This window comes from Dermacentor andersoni, chromosome 10 (assembly GCF_023375885.2).
Source record: "Dermacentor andersoni chromosome 10, qqDerAnde1_hic_scaffold, whole genome shotgun sequence".
Taxonomy (NCBI): Eukaryota; Metazoa; Arthropoda; class Arachnida; order Ixodida; family Ixodidae; genus Dermacentor; species Dermacentor andersoni.
In genome coordinates, this window is record NC_092823.1 from 86,286,561 (window position 1) to 86,303,233 (window position 16,673).

Genomic DNA, 16,673 nt, shown 5'->3' on the forward strand with positions numbered 1-16,673 from the left:
TGCAGTTTCGGTCGGTTATGCTGCCTGAACTCCTGGTGCTGCATTGTTTCGCTTCCCGAGATGCGGCCAGAAGAAGGTGGGGACGGCGACCGACGTGAACCGGACTGGCGGCATTGCGGTGGGGGCGAACGGCTGGTAGGTTCCTCCATCTCGTAAGGTCGGAATTGTAGGGCACAGCGAGAGGGGACAGCGGGTGAGGTTCACGGTCGAAGCGGCGGTGAAGAGGACCAATGCTCGGGCAGTGGCAGGAAATGTAGTCGATCCGATAGCACAAGAATGTAACTGCTGTGTTGCCCGGTTTTCGCTGCTCTGCTGGATTCCTGTAGCATTCGGTTGGATTTCGTTTGGGTGCAACTGTAGCAGCGATGAAAGGAGCGGTAGAGGCGGAGCGCGGGCCACAGGTTCGCTAAATATTCATATTTACAAGCTCTTGGCAGACAACAGCTTGAATGAGCGATATGGTTAATGCCTTCTGCGCCTGTTGATGGTGAGTGATTGGAGTCGTGGCCCCTAGCTCGCGACGGATGGCCTGCGTCCAACTCGATGATGCTGGCTGTTGATTCAGCGTTGGTACATCGTCGCAGCACATTTGTTCTTAGTTTGCTCCAATCGCCGGTACACCTTTGTGCTGCACTCTAACCCCTGCACAGCTCTTGCAAAGAAGCAGATTGAACGCATCGTCTGCGATGCCATTAGAATTGTGGCCCACTTCCTCTGCGTACGACATGTACTTCTCTGCCTTTCAAAAAGAGTCAGAACGCACTGAATATGCAAGATGTACGATTCCGTGGACGTCTCGGCACGAAACACCAGTGTTTTCTGCCCTGCTCATTGGCGTCTAACAGGCTTTCTGAAAAGTCCGCGTAGCTTGTCTTTGCATATGTTTCAAGTCTCAAGATCGAATTTGTGCGTCTCGAACCATACGTTCGCGGTTCCTCGCAAGGAAGATATAACACTGGCCGGCATAAGTGCGGCATCCATCTGTTCTGGTTGAGATGTCTGGGAAGATTTCACATAAAATTAATGCGCCATTGGCGTTGTCTTTCATGACTTTCGTTTGTGGGCTGGTATTGTTAAAACTCCGAGGAATACATTTGTCAAGAATGTAAGACAAGGTATGAGGAACTCTAGTGAAAGAAGGGTGTGGCAATATAACCCGCATATACCACATGTCATATAGCAAGGCGTGGCATAAACATATACCTAAATATATACGGCAATTTTCGCTAACAGAGAACTCCGCTGACGCCGGCGCTTGCACCGACACCAGGTTAACTGCGACACTGGGCCCTTAACGCTGTCGCTTTAAAACGTTGCCACCAACTAGAGTCTTGTTGAAGAGGTAGCTGCGCTTACACTTGTGCACTGGTGCAAGTGCAACACATCAACCACCTTAAGCATACTTATCTGATTTAAATTGTGATCAAATTGTTGTGAAACGGAAATATCGGGAACAGCTGTTACAGTTATGTACATTTTGAGTAAAGTGCCTTTCGCCTGCTTCGTCCGAATTAACAGCCATGCGGCAAGCACACGCCAGTGTCTGTTTCTTTCGCGTCGTGTAGCGCAATCGAGTGAACATTCCGAGTCGTACCACCGCGTCCCCATCTGTCAAGTGAAGTTCGTTGTGAAAGTTCCTTCCAAGCAACCCATCCTTTAGGCCATTGCACCTGCATTGTTCCTTGTTTCTACTTACTTCTGTAACAAAGCACAATCATAGATCAGGTAACCTCATCCTATGTTTTGTGTCCATGTTTGCAGCTTTTCCATTTCTCTGCTCATCTGCAACAAACTGCCAGCTGTTGGCTGTGTCTAAGTTCTTGCCTAGTATTAAAAAAGGACAATGCATTGGTACTCAATCTTTCTGTTATCAAAAACAAAACAAATGCACACATTCTATAAGTGCGTGAGCGCGAAGAACCTGAATATCAGACTTCGAAAATACGAGTGAAAATTTCTCATTTTTCAGTCCGAACCGAAACGTTCCAAATGAAAGCTACAATTATCTGCTTGCTTTCTGCAGCGTCCTTCGTTGTCCTTTCCAAGTAAGTATAATCCTGGAGGAATATATCTAGCCCCACCCTAAATAACATATACTGTTTGCCATCCCGAAACGGCACTACATTTTCAGCCGTATTAGAGATGTCTTTGAATTAATGCATTTATGCGTATCTTGTACGTGTAGGGCGACGACGACAAATTGTTTTTGATACAGTGCTGTTCTTTCTAGCTCTGGTATAGTTTCGTGAAAATTTAAGTTCATCCGCTGGTCCTCGCTACCAGCTCGGTCGTGATCGAAGTAGACCACCCCCCATGTCTGCCGGCGACGGCAGCGTCAGCGGCGGCCGCCTCAAGGAAAAGAGAGTAAACGTTTATTGTAGCATAAAGCTACACTACGGGGGTTGTAGTCGAGCTTCGCGTGCTTCTGCGCCTGTCATAATGCGCATGCGCGAGAGCCGCGTGATGTCATGAGAGGCGCAACTGCGTCGCGCTCGCCGCCGCCGCGGCCGCAGCCAATATCAATATCACTCAAGCTGTAACTTCTAGTGTGCTGCCCTTTTATTTGTTATTTCAAATAGCAACGTTCAATACAGGGCACCATACACTTCATTTCCATCTTTTGGCGCTGGGACAGGATTGCCTGTGCTCTTTTGAATGCCAGCAGTCCGTGAGTTCCACAGCGCGGGTTTCGCGTCGCTTCGCGAGAGGGCGCCACGCTGTGAACACCTCCTTCAGGCGTGTTTCTTCTAACTTGACAGTGCACTGACATCTTTGGCGACCTGTCGTGCCGCCTTCCACTGGTTTCCTCATTCCAGCTCTGCAGCGTCCTCATGGACCAGTGCACACTGTGGAGTGGTGCGGTCTGGTACGGTGAAGTGTACTGTGCCGTTGCAAACATGCACTACACCCCTTTTGAGTTCGTGGCTAGTACCATCTCCAACCAATCTGCTTTGCCGGTTGCCATTTCATGCTTACATCTGCTCTCGATTAAGAGAGCGCCAGCATTTTTTTTATTCAAAAGAGAAGGTTCATAGCTGTAAGACCATCGAAGCATTAATAATCAGAAGGCAGGCAGAGGCGCGTGTAGGTCACTCTTCAATTGTTCATTAAAAGAAGGCTTGTTTATTTTCCGTGTGTAACACACGAATGTGATCATACATTACGTTACGTACGCTTGTATATATGTAGCCATCTTAGCAAGGAACTCAGGCTGTACACTGTATTTGTGTTGTCCTTCAATAAACTTAGTTTTAAATCTGTGCTGGTTGGTTGCCTATATTTACTTTGTGTCCGGTATTGTCGCGTAGTATGTATTAAAATGATTTATTCTTGCTTTGCAAAGCTGTTTAATGAAGTCAATGCGTTGCGCAAGTCGACAGCTTTAGAAGGGACGATACGAATAACCATTCTGAACTAATTTTCTGTCATTAAGCCCCGTATGTACCTTTTTAGGGCAACGTAATCTGGGACGAAGGTGAAAAATCGCGTTCTCTCGCCAAGAAATGTGTTTAAGACAAAGATATTGCTGGTTGCTACATTCCAACAACCACTGCACCACTTCGCATATTTCTACGTTGCTGCTGGTGTCATTTATAAGACCTCGCCATTCACCTCACTCTCACGGTGCTGGAGTTCGCTTGGGCACGCTCGTAAACGTTCGATATTTGATTAGATGTATTCAGCAGGCTGAGTGTTAACACGACGAAGATGCGCGTATTCACTCATATAAGGCTAACTAGGAAAATCGTAATCAAAACATTCAGTTAGGTGACGCGGCATATGACAGCTAGTGGCGTAATTTTGTCTTTCGAGTTTCCGTACGCTGGAAACATTTGATGGTTTCACACAGGAAAAATTGACAGGGAAACGCTGTAGCATCAAAACTAAAGTTGGTATGCGGGAACTGTCCCTACGGAATGGTCAATCATAAGGGTGCCATTCAAGTGTTCCTGATGTTATAGCCGTGTTGTGCTACATGTCGTCAGACTTGACAGATACAAATAATTATTGCTCCTGTTTGAATATCTCGTATCAGAGCTGCTTGTCAATCAGATTTCTGGAAGAGTCTGCGTCAGCAGAGTATCTCATTTTAAAACATTACAGTAAAATATGCCTAAATATAGAGCGAGTGCTTACTTACCAAAAGCTGTATTCTTTGCCTCACTGCGTTCGTGGTATGGCGCAGATACATGGCATTTCGTACACATGGCAGACGCGTAGGCGTAGAAGTGCAGCGCATACACGTACACGATGTGTAGACGTGCTACGTAACGCCAAATACATGTAACTTTGCTGCATGAAATACACAAATCAATGCACTTGATCTGCACTAAACAGCATACAAGTAATAAATAGTTAAGCGGGATTTGAATGGATGTTCAGCGCTCCCTTGCCATTTAACTGGCGAGGCGATAAAAGCTTGGTCTAGTATTTATTTATTCCTGTATTTCTGTTTCACATTTGACAAGTAACTACCAAATGAAATAAGAAAACTTTTCTCCCCAAACTAAGCGAGATAAAACGTAGGTGAAATATATTGTTCAACTGCCGTCATGTATGGTGCGCTAACGTATACCGGTAAAGTATGCTTCAAACACACCTCTTTGGCCTCTGCTTCACGTAGACGGCACCCCCGGACTGACCCACCCGGGGGAAATCGGTAGTTGCCTTTTCCTGTCTCTCTCTTCCTCTAGTCTTCGTCTTTCTCTCACTTTTCATCTTTCCTGTCTTCTCCTAGCTTCCGCTTACTTCCAATTTTTCCAGGCAGCAAGGGTTAACCTTGTGTGAATAGCCAGCCTAGGTTATATCATATTTGGTTATAGTGGTAATGTACAGCTGGCGTTTGCAGGCCGTGTTTTCACAGGTCCTGCAACGTCCCCTTGTAGGACTCCACGGTGGGTGGCTGGCGTTACTGCCGAAATTACAATCTCTTATGGCTTCTTCTTTCCCCCCCTTACCTGATCGCTCCCTCAAGAGGGGGCGCACCGACGATGTCTTCGAATTTTTTGCCCGTCAAAAAGAAACTTTTCCTCGTTTCCATGTAGTGCACTCCGAAACACCAGACAAACCCGTGCGAACAATCTCACCATTCCTCGTGTCCAAGTCTCTTACCCAAGTTTTTGGTACAGGTTATAAAGCATCCAGGATGGCAAGCGGCGATCTCCTCTTGGAACTCCGCAACCAGAAACAGTATGAAAAGCTACCCAATCTAGTTTCATTTGGTGACGCCAAAGTAACCGTAACTCCTCATCGTACAATGAATACCACCCGTGGCGTAGTGTCTGATGATGATCTCTTGGAGCTGACTGAGGCTGAGCTCTTGGAGGGCTTCAGCGAGCAGAACGTCATCAACGTTAGGCGAATTAAGATGAGGCGTGATAATAAGGAAATTCAGACCAAACACCTGATACTTACTTTTGGCACAAGTGTTCTGCCCGAGTCCATCGAGGCCGGCTATATCAAGCTCCGTGTTCGCCCATATGTTCCAAATCCCCTGCGTTGCTTCAAATGCCAGCGTTTCGGTCACAGTTCACAGAGATGTCGAGGCCGCCAAACCTGCGCGAAATGCAGTGCTCATGAGCACACCTCTGAAACTTGTGAAAACTCTCTCCATTGTGTAAACTGTGAAGGGGAGCACGCTGCATACTCGCGGTCGTGCCCATCATGGAAGAAAGAAAAGGAAATAGTTACAATTAAAGTAAAAGAAAACATAAGTTTCAAAGAGGCACGCAGGCGGGTATCCTTCCTGCCAAAGCACACCTTTGCCGATGTGGCGCGTCAGGGGGCAGCGCCACAACGGTCTCCGGCGGCTGTCCGACCCACACCCAGTGAGGCGGCAGTGACGCCATCCGCCCCCTCGGCGGCTGCAGCTAACGCTGCTACGCCAACACAGCAAACGGGGCCATCGACCCCGAAGGTGGGCGCAGCCGAGGCTGCCCCAACCTCCCCGGCCCCTTCCAGCGCTGGCAACAGCCGGCGCAGCCAGATCCCTCAGGGAGCCCCATCGACCTCCGGGCTGGTGGGCGCAGGGGTCTTGCCCTCCAAGGCGGGACTCTCTCGGGAAACATCTCGCTCGCAAGAGCACGTGTCCGGCGCCTCACAAGAGGCAATGGACACTACACCCATCCTCAAGGCGCACCAAGCGCCTAAGGAGCGGCGAGGCTCCCTCGAACGCTCCAGAAAGAACAAAACCCCTATTACAGGGCCTCGAAAGGGTTCTGTAATCTAAGGCATCCCGTCCGTTTCCGTAAACACAGCACCAATTTATTTTAAATATGGATACACAAATCATTCAATGGAACATTAGAGGTCTCCTTACAAACTTTGATGATTTGCAAGAACTCATCCACAAACATAATCCAAAAGTGCTGTGTTTACAGGAAACACATTTAAAATCCAGACACGCAAACTTTCTCCGTACGTATGTTACGTTTCGTAAAGATCGCGATGATGCCATCGCATCATCGGGTGGTGTTGCGATTCTCACACATAAAAGTATAGCATGTCAACCTTTACAGCTTCGAACGCCCCTTGAAGCAGTGGCGGTGCGAGTTGTTCTGCTAAACAAACTCATCACTATTTGCTCGCTTTATATACCCCCACATTACAAATTAACTAAACATGAATTTCAGTCCTTTATAGATGAGCTGCCAGAACCCTATGTTGTTCTTGGCGACTTCAATGCGCACAGCTCCCTGTGGGGCGACTCTCGTATAGATGCGCGAGGTCGTCTTGTTGAACAGTTCCTTTTTTCTTGTGGTGCATGCCTTTTGAATAAGAAGGAACCCACATATTACTCCCTAGCAAACAGAACCTTTTCTTCAATCGATCTCAGCATAGTTTCTCCTTCTATTCTGCCTGAACTTGAATGGGAAGTTACAAAGAACCCTTACGGAAGCGATCACTTCCCCATACTACTAAGAACACCTCAAGAAAACGAAAATCCACCACAGGCACCTCGGTGGAAGATTGAGACAGCTGATTGGGACGAATTTCGAACTCTTACTGGTATCTCATGGCATAACATCTCCTCGTTAGAAATTGATGCTGCTGTGGAGTATTTTACAGCCTTTATAATAGATGCCGCATCTAAATGCATATCACAAGTAAATGGCCTCTCGTGCAAACGGCGCGTCCCGTGGTGGACCGACGATTGTAGGATCGCACGTAAAAAACAGAACAAAGCGTGGGGTTTGCTACGCGCTTCTCCCACCGCAGAAAATCTTATCAACTTTAAAAAAGTAAAATCCGAAGGCAGGCGAACCCGCCGACAGGCTAGAAGAGAAAGCTGGCAGAACTTTTTATCGGGCATCAACTCGTACACAGATGAGGCGAAAGTCTGGAACAGGGTTAGTAGGATAAGAGGGCGACAAACATACTCCCTCCCTTTGGTAAACACACAAGGCGAAACTCTGCAAGACCAGGCAGATTCACTTGGGGAGCACTTTGAGCGTGTGTCGAGCTCAATCAATTATTCCCAGTCCTTTCTTAAACATAAAGAAATAATAGAACGTAAGCCAATCATACGAAAATCCAGGCAGAATGAACCGTATAACCGGCCTTTTAGTATTGCCGAGTTGAAAGCTGCCTTGAACACATGCAAAAGCACTGCACCGGGACCTGACAGAGTCATGTATTACATGATCAGAAACCTACATACTGACACACAAGTTACACTACTTACACTATTCAACACTATTTGGGCTTCCGGATACCTCCCATCCACATGGAAAGAAGCGATTGTAGTCCCTGTTCTGAAGCACGGAAAAGACCCCTCCTTGGCGGCAAGTTACCGTCCGATAGCTCTAACTAATTGTCTGTGTAAGCTTTTTGAAAAAATGATAAATCGCAGACTAATACATTTCCTCGAGGTCAACAATATGCTCGATCCTTATCAGTGTGGATTCCGAGAAGGGCGGTCGACGACCGATCATCTTGTGCGCATAGAAGGAAATATCCGCGATGCCTTTATACATAAACAGTCTTTCCTATCGATATTCCTCGATATGGAGAAGGCATATGACACGGCATGGCGCTACGGTATCTTGCGAGACCTGTCGGAAATTGGCATCCGTGGAAATATGCTGAACACAATTGAAAGCTATTTGTCAAATCGTACCTTCCGAGTAAAAGTCGGCAATGCACTGTCACGTCCCTTTACGCAGGAAACTGGTGTACCCCAGGGAGGCGTGCTCAGCTGCACTCTCTTTATCGTTAAGATGAACACGCTACGAGCTTCACTACCACCTTCCATTTTTTATTCCGTATACGTAGACGATATACAAATAGGCTTCAAATCCTGCAATCTCACAGTATGCGAAAGACAGGTACAGCAGGGCTTGAACAAGGTTTCCAAGTGGGCAGACGAAAACGGATTTAAGGTCAACCCCCACAAAAGTTCTTGTGTTCTCTTCACAAGAAAGAGAGGCCTGGTCCCAGATCCTTGTGTAGAACTGGGCGGACAACAAATCCCTGTCAACAAAGAGCACAAATTCCTTGGTGTTATTCTTGACTCCAGGCTCACTTTCATACCTCACATAAAACATCTTAAAGAAAAATGTCTTAGAACAATGAACTTACTTAAAATCCTATCCCACACAACGTGGGGTAGCGACAGACAGTGTTTATTGAATATTTACAAGAGCCTAGTTCGATCACGGTTAGATTATGGTGCCGTAGTATATCACTCTGCCGCACCGAGCGCACTTAAGATGTTAGACCCCGTTCACCATCTGGGTATCCGTCTGGCCACTGGCGCATTTAGGACAAGCCCTGTTGAAAGCCTATATGTAGAGTCAGATGAGTGGCCACTCCATCTTCAGAGAACAAACATCAGCTTAACGTATTTCCTCAAGGTTCGCTCTAATAAGGAACATCCGTGTTTCACAATCGCTAACGACTTGACGTGTGAAACACTTTTTCATAACAGACCCTCTATGAGACTTCCTTTTTCACTGCGTGCAAGAGAACTTAGCACGGAAATGGATGTCCCAGTTCTCGAACAACGCCTAATGCCTCCAGCTAAGCTAGTACCGCCCTGGGAGTGGCAGCTGATAGAGTGTGACACATCCTTTGTAGAGGTCACTAAACATGCGCCAGAGACACATATCAAAATGCATTTCTTGGAGCTCCAGTACAAGTACTCGTGCACAGAGTTTTACACAGACGCCTCTAAGTCGCATGCCGGGGTGTCCTACGCAGCCATTGGTCCGTCCTTCTCGGAATCCGGTGTACTGCACCCTGAAACAAATATATTTACGGCTGAGGCCCATGCACTATTGTCGGCTGTGAAACATATCAGAAAATCAAATATTCAAAAAACAATAATATTTACAGACTCCCTAAGCGTCGTGAAAGCCTTGAAGTCACACTGTAAACACAGAAACCCCGTAATAACTGAGCTCTATTCCATTCTCTGTAGAGCGTACATGTCCAACCAGCATGTCATTATATGCTGGGTGCCCGGACATAGGGGCATCGAGGGTAACGTTCTAGCAGACCGGATGGCCACATCAATTTCCTTGCATACAGTTAATCCTGCTGCTTCGGTCCCTGTCACAGACCTCAAGCCTTTTTTAAGAAGGAAACTGCGAAATCACTGGCAACGTATGTGGGACGCAGAAGTAAATAACAAACTGCACGTGATAAAACCACAGTTAGGTTCTTGGCCCCTCGTAACAAAATCACGGCGAACAAATGTCCTATTCTGTCGCCTTAGAATAGGACACACATTTGGCACGCATAACTTTCTACTCACTGAAAATGATCCTCCAACTTGCGGTAGATGCGGGGAGAGGCTGACCGTCCTCCACGTCCTCCTGGAGTGTCGGGCAGCCGAATCTGAAAGAAGGAAACATTTTTCCCTAGCATACCGGCAGCACATCCCCCTACATCCCGTAATGTTACTCGGCCCAGAACCGCTATTTGATACCAATGCAGTCCTAAATTTCCTGAAAGATGTTGTCCTGCATGTTATTAGCCCCACATGTTCATAGCGGGTCCTCTCTTCAGAGGATACCGCTGTGATAGCTCTTTCGTATAGCACGTTCCTCTAGGCCCTTGTGTTTCAAGGGCTCCGGCGAGGCAACAGTGCTCCAGCTATTTTTACCATCTCGTATATTTTCAATTCTATGTCATTCTTTTATGATGTATTTTAATGCTCATAGTATTCGTCATTAGTCATCGCCATAATTTTATATCACGTAGATTTTACGCACTTTACAGCAACTAATTTTAGGCCACTTTACAGCCAAGTCACATCTCCATAATACATCGTCAACATCACCACTTGTCATGGCGCTCTTTGGCCACACCTGGCCCTTGCGCCATTAAACACCACATATCATCATCATCAAAGTATGCTTCAAGGCAGGTGATTGGTACTTGCTTTGACAAGATCAATGTGCGTTCTTCAGCTGTGGCTCTAGCGAGATCAAAAATGAGAACCTGCTTGAACAAGCGAAAAAATTTCCCCATTGGTCAGAATATTTGCCCTCTGGCGGGCTGACCGGCTCTTCTAAAGCCACAAACACACGCCGCCTTTGACGCTTTTGCATGCTCCCTGACCTCTCGCTTCCGCAGCACTTCACCGCCCTATGTCCTTCTGTTTCTCTATTTCCTTTGCTGACTTTTTTTTCTTTTTACCGCCTTCCCACTCTCCCGCTCTTGTCCCCTAGCCCTAAAAACCCCGCCAATAGCCGTCAAATGACATCGCTAATTTTCTTTTCAGAGTCTCTCCCTTTGCAGCGAACCGCCACCGACAATTACTGCACGTGACGTCACACCACTAGCTCGTTAAATATTACCTCCTAAGAATGACGAGGGCACCTTTGCCGAAGATAGGTCCTCCCGTCGAAACGTTAGCCAGCCTTTCTGAGGCATCTTATTCCTGTTTACAAACTTTATACTACGAGGTAAAAGATTAAGCTATTTAGAACAGTGTTCATTCAAAAACATTATTGTCACCCACACCGGCCAATAAGGTCACAGAGGCCGGCAAAATCAAGCCACCACATTTCGCTCAAAGCCCAAACGTTCCAGACGCTAAACCATAGAAGAAAGCTTTCTTTGCTTCGCGCAAAATAGAAGTTACATCGCTTTCTTCCTGCTTTATTGAAGAAAGCTTGCTGAATATCAGCAATTAAGGGGTGCGTATGTGGTCACTCTAATATTGGCTCATCATCCTGTTTTCAGTTACGTTCCATGCGTCTTATATATTTTCTTCTACACTTATTGAAATGTATCACTGCCGCACCTGGTGTAGATAGCAATCAGCCAGCAAGTCAGCCAGATGTAGTAAAGTTAGAGTCAGTCTTGGGCCTTATCTTTCAGAATATTCCACATGACAAAGTCAGCAACATCATAGAAGCAGACAAGCGTAAGTTAAATGACGAAGATCTCCGATTAGCTATAGAAGTGAATCTGGTAGACGTCTTGTGCAAGAGTTTCGGCTTTCGCAATATTAAAGATATAAAGTGCCATGCAAAAAATAATTTATTTCTTTAATTTGGCTATGATACTCTGCAACTACGTGTATGTAGTTTAATTAGGTGCTTTGCTGATCTCGCAAATGCATTTATCCCTGCTTTGGAAAAAGATCTGAGGACACCTAGGCAATAATCGGTTGTAAATGCGAATGCATTTATGTCGACTGGAACGCCGCTGAGCAGTGCTTCGAGCTATGAATTCCTTGTGGGCAAACGAGCGCGTTGGGACACTTGTCCAACGCCTCCTGATAGCACAAGGCCTGTGCACTTTGATCCGTGACGTCAGGCCACCTTGCCTGACTGGTATAGTATCTAACGGGGACGCTCAAGAGTAATCCACGATGGTTTTGCCGTCACCGCTTTCGTGATGGGGGACTTGGCAATGCAAATTTGGGTCCATATAACATGATGCCATAATGCAAAGTGCCCAGGCCTGCTGTCTAGAAGGCGCTGGTTTGGCCCAATGACTAAGACGTCCGTCCTCTCAGCGTAAGGTCGCAGGTTCGATATTTACTACCGCCAACGTTCTTCCACTTGAATATATTCTCTTCCTTTTATACATTAATTTAGTTACAGTGATTACAGGCGAGAGCTTGTGCAGTCAAGGAACGCGCGGATAACACAGGCCTCCGAGAGCTAGGGTGACGTGACGTCAAGCTCCTCACGCTACACCTCGCGTGTGAGCCCGGCAGCAGGTGCTCTCTTACGCCTAATGTGCTCAGTCGAGGCACGCACGGAACGTGGTGTCGCAGCCGATGGGACGCTTTGCTGCTACGGACGGCGCCTTTTCACTCGATGAGACATTTCATGCCTTCGCATCAAAATTGCGGCACGATGCTCTTCACCCATGTCGGAAAAGGGTACGTTTAGTAGTGGGCAGTTACAAAAGAGAATAACAGTAGCCAGAACAAGGTTAGTCAGGAAGAAAGTATTTCTGCTAGTTTGCCGAAAACTATAACACTTCATGGACGCTTCTCTGAAAGCAAAAGCAAGAAAAACGACGAAAGAACGAAAGAACAGCACCCTTAGCGGATTGCTCACATAGCAGCTATCTAAGAATTTTTCCCTGTACGCTTGTTGAGTATGCAGAATCGCTGACTTTCAACGGACGGCCCTCTCACTCTCAATGGCAATCAACCTTGTAACGAATATGAGGCTAGTTGCAAGTGGCGTTCGCGAATCTTGAAATGGCATAATTAATTGATACTGCTTAAAACGTTCAAAACCATCTGGAATGAAATAGCTGGGGCTGAAAATCTTCCACCGTCGTTTTAGTCCCTGTCACGCATGTATCTGATAAACAGATGGTGTAACTGACCTCGTCGTATCGGTACGGCGGTGATTTCTGGTGAAGCTGGAAAAATAAGGCAGATTGTCTTTTGCGCTGAAAAATGTCCGTATTCCATGAACCCGGTCTCTGCACTCCCAATATTTGCTGTCATGGACGTCATCTACATGCATAATCGTCTCCTAGAGAACTCTATCACACCAAGTCAAATTTAATTAAAATTTTATACAGATAAAAAAGCGATATTGTCGCTTTGTCGTGACGGTCAACAATAAAACAAATAAGGCACAGACAATAATTTAAAACCTATTTTCACTTAAAACAACGGTTTCCGACATTGTTTCACTAAGTATCCGCCTTCGATGCCTCATGCAGAAATTTCAGAAAGGGGTGCTTGATGTTGCTGTTAGGTTTGCACGCTGAAAAGTCACTTGAACCTTATAATGAACCAAATCAATTTTTTGCGCAAAATGGCGCTCAAAATATTTCTACGTATCTTTCGCGAGGCTTTGAAAGCGCAGTCAACATTGCCGTCCTATGCTACTACCTCTACAGTGTGCGAAATTTTTGAACGCATAAAACAATACAAAAGTACTTTATTGCTCTTCGTGGTACAGTTTGAACATCACAAAGAGCGGACGCTGAGTAAAAAGCTGCTATCTGCAGCTTGAGAAACCCGCTGCGCCCGTAGGTCACATGTCATTCGGAGAGATGTATTGTACGCACAAAATGGAGAACAGAAACACCAACGATTGTTCAGGATATTTCTGTAAAATTCGCCGAAACAGACTTACTTTGCGAAAATTCAAGCAAAGTAAAAAAACTATAGAGCACTCATGTGCTTTGTATGTCGCTGTGCAACGAGTCGGTGATACCTTCCTTTGTTGTATAGCACGGGGTTAAACTTGCAGCCCATCGGTGCAGGCCTCAAAGCGTCACGGCTAATACAAGCAAAGAGCTGGTGTCCATGCATGGAGATTTCAAGAACGAAGGAAAAGCTAAATTTAACGCTCTCAAAAATTCCGTTGGTCGTGGCATCATAGCGCTCGGAAGAATGAGGTCGCGGGTTCAAATCACGGGCACGGCGGCTGCATTTCCACGGGGGCGAAAGGAAAAACACCCCTGTACATAGATTTAGATGCCCGTATCGCGTGTCGCCCGTGTCGCCCACTACGGCGTACCTCATAATGAGATCGTGGTTTTAGCACGTGAAACCGCATAACGTAGCGTTGAGTTTGACATGTGCAATCAACTCAAGGAAATACGATTCAGTTTATCTTTCGTTGACGAGTATGACGATTTTCACGCCGAACCACAGAAAAACTACGAAGAATACAAACAAGTGAACGATGAAAGCATAGATCTCAGGAAACAATGTGACATGCTTGCTGCTCAGGCCATTACAAATGATGGGAATTTGATAGAATAGGAACAATACTCAGGTAATGCCAACATTGAAGTGAAGGGAATAGCAGTTGAAGCAGGCGAAAAGTTGACTGGGATAATGGGGAAAATTGGTAACGCAGTCAGTGAAGACATTAGCGCGGCAAAAATTGAAGCATGCCATAGAGTCACCGTTCCTTTCAAACCGTCAGCAAAGAGCCCAGTAGATCAACTCGCTCAACATCAGAAGCGGAACGCTCTTATCGACAAAGACAGAAAAAAATATTGTGACATGAGGAACTCGGCTTTGCAACAAAAGCGCCTGTACTCATGTATGAACGTTTTATTTGGACCGTAAACGCTTCTTTGCAGAAGAAATGAACAGGAAATGCGGTGCCAACTGGAAATTTATCCAGGGTCGCCGAGGCCAAATGTTTGCGAGAAAAATTGAAGGTAGCCGCGCACTAAAAAGATCAAGCGCAGCCGATGTGGCTAAAATAACATAGAATTTCAAACTTTCAAACACGCATCATGGATTGTCACAACCTTGTCGCGCCGCGCGTGCTAGAAGCAGTCATAGGTGAGAATACTTTAAAAGATTTTCACATGAACTGTTGCTCGCTCATCAATACAACTGACGAGCTCCAGAGCCTTTTTAACGCCTTGAGTTTTGATTTTTACGTTAATATGTTTAGCGAGACTTGGTATAACATTGAATCAAATTATTTTGTATTGCAAAACTCTATGCATTTCATACTCAATATTTAGCAGATCATAGGCCCAAAATATTGTTCCTTTCAAACGGCATTCAGGGCAATTTCGTCTACCATGCTAGCTTCGAGGGTTTCTGCTTGTCAAAGTGGCGGTTGCTGCTCGTGGACGGTTTTTCCTAAACCCTGCTGTGGCAAATCCCGTGACTAGTGTGAGCTCGGGAGCCATTTGCAGGGCTATCGGATAGCAGCGCGTCCCGAAGTCTCGAAACGAAGCTGTTGCTAATCATCGTGTCCTGGAAGCACTTCAAGTCGAATCTTCCAGGTAGTATATATAGAGCAGGGAAGTACTCTTCGACAAAATCGCCCGCACTTTCCTCACGGCGGGGAAAACAAGCCCTCCCGTCAGCAATGCTTCGCTAGGAAGTGGCGGAACTTCCTATTGACGATGTTGTGCTTCCTTTCATCTTTGTCGGACCAACCAAAGGCCCGCGAGATTTCTCTTGCTGGCCTTCCTATGGTATAAAGAAGGATTTGTACTTGGGCTCCACTCCTTGCGCTCGTTAAGTCTAGCGGCAAAGCGGTAATTTTTGAACTCTCAGAGACACTCAGAAAGCCCCTGCTTACACACCTGCGTTTTAGGTGGATACCTTATATATATATATATATATATATATATATATATATATATATATATATATATTGTGACGCAGCAGTTATCACGACGTTTATTCCGCGTCAACGATTGGGCGAACCGACCACGCCCATAGCACGGATCCCACTCGAGAACCAGCCCCACAAGCGATGATGAAGAAGAACCCCATATGAACCCTACATGATGATGATCACGTACAGATGACAAAGAATGGCTTATAAATTCCCACACTAATGATCCCTTGCGCGAGAGTGGCCATCCTGGCCGCAATTCAAAGGGGCAGCGAACGTCTCGTGAAAGGCTTCATACGGGAAACGTGGACAATCTCAGCGGCGCGGCAGCGGCGGTCATTTGGAACAATGACTGGTTCCACGCGATAGTTAACCGGAGAAGTCTGCTCCAAGCCTTTGTAGGGGCCGATGGACCGAAGCTGAAACTTGTCACACAAGCCAGGAGTACAAACTGGTGTCCGGAGTAGCACTTCCTCCCCAGGGCGGAAGCACACGACGCGATTAGAGGCGTCGTAATGTTGCTTGCGGTCCTGTTGCCGTGCTTCGGTGTTGATGCGGGCGAGCTGGCGACAACGCAGAATGCGGGACATATATTCTTCACAGGAGGATGGACATTGATGGACAGTTGGCGCGAAGAAAGAGACGTCAGGACAGGAAGAGGGCGAATGACCATAGACAAGGTAGAATGGCGAGTAACCGGTCGTGCCTTGAACGGCGGTATTATATGCAAAAGTCACGAATGGCAAAATTCCGTCCCAGTTTCTGTGATCCGGCTCGATGTACATGGCTAGCATGTCTGACGGCGTGCGATGAAATCGCTCTGTGAGGCCGTTGGTTTGCGGATGATAACTGGAGGTAGTCTTGTGGGTGGTTCCGGAGGCTCTGAGTATTTCTTCTAGTAGTTGCGAGAGGAATGGTTTTCCACGGTCGCTCAGGAGGACGCGAGGAGCACCGCGACGCAGTATTAAGGATTGAAGTATGAATGCAGCAACTTCAGAGGCTGAGGCAGAACTCACACAAGTTGTTTCGGCGTGGCGTGTCAAGTGATCAACGGCTGTCACAATCCATCGTTTACCGGTGAGAGTCACAGGAAGAGGACCATACAGGTCAACGCTAACGACCTCAAATGGTTGCGACGGA